The sequence below is a fragment of the Trichechus manatus genome, unplaced genomic scaffold (assembly GCF_000243295.1).
Source record: "Trichechus manatus latirostris isolate Lorelei unplaced genomic scaffold, TriManLat1.0 scaffold00031, whole genome shotgun sequence".
NCBI lineage: Eukaryota > Metazoa > Chordata > Mammalia > Sirenia > Trichechidae > Trichechus > Trichechus manatus.
In genome coordinates, this window is record NW_004443967.1 from 14,204,171 (window position 1) to 14,212,413 (window position 8,243).

Consider the following 8,243-nt stretch of genomic DNA (forward strand, 5'->3'; position numbering starts at 1 on the left):
GCTGTTCCTCCATGTGGAGTGGCCAGCAGAGCTGAGATCAACCTTGCCGTGGTTTTCCATCTCCTGTAGCAGCTAGATCAGGTCTGGTTTTATGTCTCAACAAAGTAACTGGCCACAGCAGCTCCCACATTAACCAGACGATGCAGACTGGAGCAGAGGGTTACTCTTTAGCACAGTGTAAACTTGGGAGTTGTTATGGACCGAGTTGTTTCTCTCCAAAAACATATTGAAGTCCTAACCCCTGTACCTGTGAATGTGACCTTGTTTGGAAATAGGGTCTTTAATGATATTATCATTTAACATGAGATCATCCCGGAATGGGATGGGTCCTAATCCAGCCTGAGTAATGCCCTTATAAAAGAGGAGAACAGACAAAGCATTGCCCAGAGGAGGGATCACCACGAGTAGATGTATCTCCAAGCCAAGGAACACCAGGAGATGCCCGGGGCCACCAGATGCTGGAAGAGACAAGGAAGGATCTTCCCATAGAGCAGACAGAGAGAGCACACCCTGCCGACACCCTGAATTCAGACTCCCAGCCTCCAGAACTGTGAGACAATACATTTCTGTTCTTATAGGGCACCCAGTTTCTGGTATTTTATTAGGGCAGTCCTAGGAAACTAGTACAGGGGTAGGGGAAAATAGTACACCTTGAGTCAAAGTCGGTGCACCTTATCACTTGAAAAGTTAATGTTCTCCATTGTGATCAAAGATTCTACGGAAGAATCCTGACCAAATGGGGGGGAAATGCAGAACAAAATTTCATATTCTCATGGAATCCAAGCTTTCTGGAGCCAGGAAGGCTGGATAAGCCCCCAAAACTATTGCTCTGAGATAATCTTTAAGTCTTAAGCTAGAAATATCCTCTGAAACCTTAAAACCAAACAATAGTTTAGCTTAATAGTAAATGATGTCTGCCTTGAGCATTATGCTCTTTTAAGAGTTATCTATATGGGATCAAATTGACACCAGTGGCTTGAAAGATTAGATAGGAACCTTAGGGGGCAGTGAGTTTGTGTTAATCGGGAAGGAACAATTCAAAGAAGGAGGATGAGAATGGTTGCAAAATTTGAAGAATGTAATCAGTGTCACTGAATTGTTGCACTGGTGTATGTGCTGTTGTATATACGCTCAGCAACAACAAGAAAATAAAATAATTTAAAAAAGAAAAGAAAAAATTAGTTTATTTTCCTTCTCTCTTGCACAATCTTTCCCACATGTTTACTTAGCGTAAACCTCCACCTCTGTGGCAGACACACCCTAAGGTGACCCCCACTGAGTCACACCCTTGTGCAGTCTCCTTCCCTGGAGCCCAGGTGGAGACTGTGGGTTGTTTCTAGCCGAAAGAACGTGGCAAAGATGATGGGCTAGTCGCTCGCTTCATTCCGTTACATTGTGTAAGACTCCTTCTTAGCAGACTAGGGCGAGAGCTTCTCCTGTTGGCCTTGAAGAAGTCAGCTGCCATGTTGTGAGAAGGCCTATGAGGAGACCATGTGGCAGGGAACTGAGGGCGGCTCCCAAGAGCTGAGAGCAGCTCCCAGCCACCAGTAAGAAAACAAGTGCCTCAGTCCTACAACCATGAGGACTGAATTCTGCCAACTACCACGTAAGCTTGAAAAAGGACCCCAAAGTCTAGAAAGAGACACAGCCCCTGTCCACAACTTGACCTAAGCCTTGTGAGACCCTGAGCAGAGGACCCCGCTGAGCTGTGCCCAGACTCCTGACCTTTTTTGTGAGATGATACATGGGTGTTATTTAAAGCCTGTAATTTGTGGTAATTTGTTACAGAGCAATAGAGTACTAACCCAATTCTTATCTATTTCACCACGTTTAGTGGAATGTCACGTTGTACATGAGGATCCGGGTCTAAAAGAAAGCTGACAGAACCCAGCCCCTTCACTGTGATTTCCAACTCCAGAAAGAGTGCTGGCTGGGTGTCAGAAGACCTGGGTTCAGGTTCAACTCCTCCTACTCACCTGCTGTGTGTCCTTGTTATGGACTGAATTGTGTCCCCCCAAAATACGTGTCAACTTGGCTAAGCCATGATTCCCAGTGTTGTGTGGTTGTCCTCCATTTTGTGATCTGATGTAACCATCCTACGTGTTGTAAATCCTAGCCTCTATGCCTATGGTTATGATCCTCTTTGAGAGTGAGCTGTCCATTATGTTAATAAGGCAGGATACAATCTATAGGATTAGGTTATCTCTTGAGTTAATCTCTTTTGAGATGTAAAAAAGTGAGGAAAGAAGGGAGAGACTTCATTACCACCAAGAAATAAGAGCCAGGAGTGAAGCATGTCCTTTGGACCCAGGTCCCTATGCTGAGAAGCTCCTCAACCAGGGAAAGATTGATGACAAGGACCTTCCCCCGGAGCTGACAGAGAGAGAAAGCCTTCCCCTAGAGCTGGCACCCTGAATTCGGACTTCTAGCCTCCTAGACTGTGAGAGAATAAACTTCTGTTTGTTAAAGCCAGCCACTTGTGGTATTTCTGCTAGAGCAGCACTAGGTAATTACAGCCGTCCTTGAGCGAGTCTCAGCTTGTTGGAAAACAAGATGTCTGGCTTCACGCTCTGGTCTTCTAGCTCTGAAATGCTGAGTCTACCGTTTCAACAGGGAGATCTTAAAGGGTCACGGAAGTCACGTTTATTTCCAGATTCTCTAGTTTTCCTTTCTCTCTGCCTATTGATCATTCAAACCACAGTAGAGGCAGGCAGCCAACGATGGTGTCAGAGCCCCAGACTGTGGACACTTCGGTGGCCCTCCTGGACTTCACCCAGCCTGGCAGGACCCAGCCACTGCCCCTCTCCTGCCTCAAGCTGGAATAAAAAACCAGCCAGGCCTCCGAGGACCCACGAGGGACAGCCTAAGAAACAGCAACCCACTTCTTCAGCCCAAACGGTGAATTACTTCGGGAACTACCTGCTAGCTGAGCAAACTTTTTCCATTTTTCACCTGTCTGAGCACATTCTTCTGAGCCCTTGGTAGAGGAACAATGGGAATCACAGTGTCCCTTCACTGAGGTCACAGAATAACCCACACAGGACTCACGGCACCCATGGCTTTGGTGCCAGGACTGTCTGCCCTAGGCGATGAGAACATACAGCAAGGACATCCCCAACCCCTCCAACTGACCCGGATCAGCAACATGGAGGGAGGGGCTTGGTTTTCCCACAGCTGGCTGGGTGTGCTGCTGTGAAGGTCAGGGACCAGTGGCCTGCCTTCAGGGAGCCACGTGGACCAGGTGCATCCCAGTGGCCACAGTTGGGACACCCAGACCTGCATCTTTGGCCAGCCCGTCATTGCCCGGTACCTCACCACCAAGAAGCCAGAGCTGCATTGGAGGGACCCCCCCCCCTCAGGACCCCTTTGCTGTGCTCCTGACCGTCCAGTCCTGGCTGCTCCCAATCATCCTCTCTGGCCCCGAGGACAGCTGTGCCTGCTCAGCCTAGGCCCCCAGCTCCAGCAGTGGGCAGCTGGGACACCCCACTCAGTCCCAGCCCTTGGGATCCATTCACCTCACTCCAAACATGCCCTGAACTGGTGCCCAGTGGGTTCAAGGCTCCGTGCTGGGCCCAGAGGTTGGGCACAACGTTAGGTGACCCCAGGTAAGCTGGCCAGATGCCTGTCAAGAAAAATTCAAATCATCTTTAAGCAAATAAGCTAGTGCTGTTGCAGGAATAGCAGCATCCCCAGAAGGGACTAGAACTGACTCTTGGCTCCACCCCAGCAACATTAGTGTCACTGTGAGTCCTGTATGGTGCCCACCTCCCATGGCCACCGGGCTGGGTTCCCTGCACACAAGTAGGTCCCTCTCCCAGGAGGCCCAGGGACCCAGCTGTCTCCAGCTTGCCTCAGTACTCTCCCATCTCCCCCACCCAGAGCCCAGTGGCCACAGGTGGCCCTGGAAAGTGTCCTACATGCAATGAGACCACTTGGAGTGGTGGCAGGAGGTCCTGTGGACCGTGCCCCCCAGCAGGAGGATTTCAAATCACATGCCCAGGCCCCACCCACCCCCAGAAAGCAGAATGGAGGGAAAGTTCTAGCCCCAGCACCATGTGACCTTGGGCAGGTTAACCTCGTGGAGCCTCAGTTTTCTCATCTGTGGAATGGGGATAATAATAGCGCCTTCCTCCCTGTAAAAGGAAAGGAGACACTTGAGTATTTCACAACCTTTTTCATGACAGGGACACACGAGGAACATGAAAATGTTGCGGCCCCCAAACCCCCTCCAAGCCCCCTTCCCCCCAGAGCTGGAGGGATCCCCAGACCAGCTCTGTAACCCAGTCACTGGCAGCAGGATGCTGAGGGGCAGCAGGGGGGAAGCTTTGGTCCCCAAAAAGCACGGGACACCCACTGCAGGGTTTGCTGTCTCATCCGAGAGGTCTGGGCTAGGGCTAACCCGCCACCATTGTAATGGGCCCTGCACGTTCTGGGGCAGCTGGTCTGCAGACCCGAGTTTGGACTTTGGGTTCTAGCTGGTCAGAGCCAGCAAGCTGTCTCCCAGTAGGACACTGGCCCTCCTCCCCCTTCCTGCAGCCCACACACCACCAGGGTCCTCCCGCCTAATTAGCAGGCGAACCCCGTTCGAGGCAAACTGAATGGGTCCCTTCTGCTTGAGGGCACCCCTGACAGTGTCCCTTTGTAGCTGCCCGGCAGCCGGGCCAAGCCAGGCCGGGCCCTCAGCTGTTTACTCTGAGCGCAATTTTGACTTCGTCTCTGGCTCCCACCTTCAAAGCTACGAGCAGCGCCGTTGGGGGGCTCCTGAGGGCTGCGTTTTCCCCTGGAAAAGTGGTTGGCCGCAGGCAGGGCAGGACTGGCTGCCGCACGCAGGGCAGGACTGGCTGTGTGCGGTGGCGTGGTGACCCAAACACACTTGCTCTGGAGGGGACCAGCACAAACAGCAGCGCCGGTGGCGGGCAGGGGGCAGCCACTGAGTTCTGGTAAAGGGGGCCAGTGCTCCCCCCCAACACACACACCCCACTCCCCAAGGAGGGAGAGCTTCTAGAGAAGGCGGACTGGTCTCTCCAAAGGCTCTACTGTGGCAGACATTCCTCCAGACAAGGAGGCAATCCCCTCCTCACCCCAGCAGAGGACAGCCAGGGTGGACGTCCCCAAGGACAGCTGCCGTGTTGCTCACAGCTCAGCCTGGAGGCTGTGGTTCCAGCTCACCTCGGCCCCAGGCCACACTCACCAGACCAGCCTCAGGCACTCTCGGGTTGAACTTGGGGTCACCGGTGCCATGAGCAAGGGGTTTGAAGGTTCACTTAACCCCCCAGTACAGACTGGGAGGTCTGGGTGCCAGGATCTGGGGGGGCCAGGGTGTCAACCGCCAAGTTTCCACCTCAGGACTCTGCTTGAGAGCTATCTGAGCGCCCAGGCCTGGGTTCTGTGAACACCAACTTTGCAGAGCGGTGCTGGGGATGGTGACTCTAAGCCTGAACCAGTCCTCAGTAAAGGAAGGGGGTATTGTTTCTGTACACCCAGTCATCGGATCACGCGTGGGCGGACAGGCATGGGCCAGCGAAGCCGGGATTAGAACCTAGGCCTTGAGCAAGTCAACCTGGGATTAGAATCTAGCCCCCAGGCCATCCAAGCCCAGCGTGTCCTTACTTCCCTGAGGTGCTCTCAGGGAAACCAAACTCACGGCCCTCAAGTCGATTCCGACTCATAGCGACCCCATAGGGTTCCGGAGGCTGTATATCTCTACGGAAGCGGACTGCCACATCTTTCTCCCACAGAACCGCTGGCAGTTTTGAACCGCTGACCTTTTGGTTAGCAGTTGATCGCTTTAACCACTGCGCCACCAGGCCTCCTTTTAATGAGCCTTCCTAAATGGAACATGGACCTGAGGTCCTGCCGGAAGTCCCCCACCCAAACCTCTAAAGTCCCTCCCTCTTGACATAGGCTCACCAGAGTCATGGGCCTGGGTAGGTGCCCCCCTTCTGTCCCCCTCACTTCCCCCTCCTCCACGAACCCCACAGCCCTGGCACTTCCTTGCCCAGTGCTGGGAGCCAGCGGGGTCTACATCGGGACCCTGGGATGGATGTTCCCGGGCAGATTCCGGGAGCCACCCCAACCCAGACCCCGCCCATAAGGGCAGAGCCAGAGCGCCCATGTGTTCATCAAGCGTGGGTCCCAGTGCCCCCCAGAGTCTGAGAGTTCCCAGAGGTGAGACCAAGGACCCAGCGCCAGCCCCACCAGCCCTCTGGTCTGCTTCTGTCTCCTAAAGGGGGACGCTGAGAGCCCAGGGGAGCTGGAGACTGGCCGACGATCAGAAGCCAGCTTTGTGTCTGCTTTGAGTAGCACCTTGTTCCCGGCTGGGTGAATGGGCCTTACACTTGGCACCCGCTCCACTGACAGCAGGCTGGGGGTCAGTAGGGCCACGCGGCCAAGACCACATATCCTTCTGCTCACAGCACAACCCCCCAATCATCGTAAGTATTAGCAACCCCGTTGTGCAGTGGTGGAAACAGATTCAGAGAAGCCACAGGGCGGCCCACGGTCTTTGCGGGCCCTCAGGCTGCGAATCCTTCAGGCCACGGCCCTTCCTCCAGGTGCCTCCGGAGGGACCGAGGTCCCTCCACGGAGCGGAGCGCCCCCTGCCGGCGGCCGGCGGACGAGCATGTGCCATCAGCCTCCCAGGTAGCACCCCAGCCCGGGAGACTCCACCACTACCCGGAGGGGATCCGCGGATCCGAAAGGAGGTTCCGGAGAGGCGCGGTAACGGGCCTGGGCTGCGACAGGGCTGACAGCGACTCCCGGTGCAAACTCAACACCCGGAAATCCAGCGGAGCCACACGGGGCGAGCAAAGACGGCCTAGAGGCCGGTCTCCGCAGGGAGCGATCACAGGCGATTTCTTTCTGCATTTCCCGAGTTTTCTCCAAAAGCACATTTAATGATGATGATGATGATGATGATAAACTTGTACAAAAGTTCAGGGGGCAGTCGCGAGGCCCTGCAGCGCGATGTGACCCGGACGGACCAGCCTGGCCCTCCCTGGGCGCAGGCCCGGACCCCGGCGGGACCCCGGCCCGGCAGGCAGCGCGCCCCACAGCCGGCTCCCACGCGCCGCGGCCTGCAGCCCCCGGCCCCGGCCCACCCAGGGCGCACGCGCCGCTGCAGCTTTCGGTCGGGCCCAGGAGCAAAGCTTGGCCGACAGCGCCTCCTGCCGTGCCTGCTTGGGCCCTGCTCCTGCGAGCGGCTCTTTGGCAAAACGCCCGAGCGTGAGCCTGGTTTTGTTGGGTTGCCCGCGGGTGCTGGGCTTAGGAGACAAGAGGGGTGTCTGCGTGCTCCACCCAGAGCCCGAAGTCTGTCTCCCCTGGAATGGGAACCTAACAAAAGGTGGTGGCCTTTTTCTGCGGGATCTCAGCCCCTGGCGCCTCTGTGGGGTCACAAGGTGTGCTCCCTGGGTGGGGTGCTCACCAGCCGGGGCTGAGGCTCACCTGGGTCCGTCCACGCCCCCTCCGGGGGTCGATTCAGCCGGGACCACGCGCTAAGAAATACTGCCCTAAACTCAAGCCTCTCATTTCATAGAGGTCAGAGGCCGTGACTTGTCTAAGAAGAGCTCGCCCCTCCTAACACCCCACACCCCCACAGTCAGGACCTGTATTAACAGACAAGGATTCGGGAGGCCTGGTCTCCATCCCAGCTGCCAGGTCCCCGTCCCAGCTCTGCCACCTGCTGGCAGTGTGACTCTGCGTAAGTCCCTTCCCCTCTTTGGGCCTCCCGGGGTAGGCTTCCAACACCAACAGATGGGCAGCGGATCCCTGATTTTAGGATTCCTGGGGCAGACCACCACCCCAACCCCCATCCCCCAGAAGCAGAAACCCTGGTGTCCTAGTGGTTAAGAGCTACGGCTGCTAACCAAAAGGTCAGCAGTTTGAATCCACCAGGCGCTCCTTGGTAAACTCTATGGGGCCGTTCTACTCTGCCCTATAGGGTTGCTTGGAGCAACAGGTTTAGGTTTTTTTGGTTTGGGGCAGAAGTAGACCGTAACTCAGGTTCCAGCTCCCAGGCCACCACCCCCCCCTTAGGGCTTTGTATGTTGTTTGTAGGTATAGTTTAAAATTACTTTGTTATAAAAAGGAAGGCAGGAGAGATTGGGGACTGGTGGATCTTGCCAGCACCCTTCACCCTTCAGGGAGTAGGGTCTGCCCTGCTGGCCTCGGGAAACGCCACCAAGGTCAGAAGACACTCAGGCCTTCCACTGCCCACCCCCCCTCCTTCTAGCCTAACTTGTAAA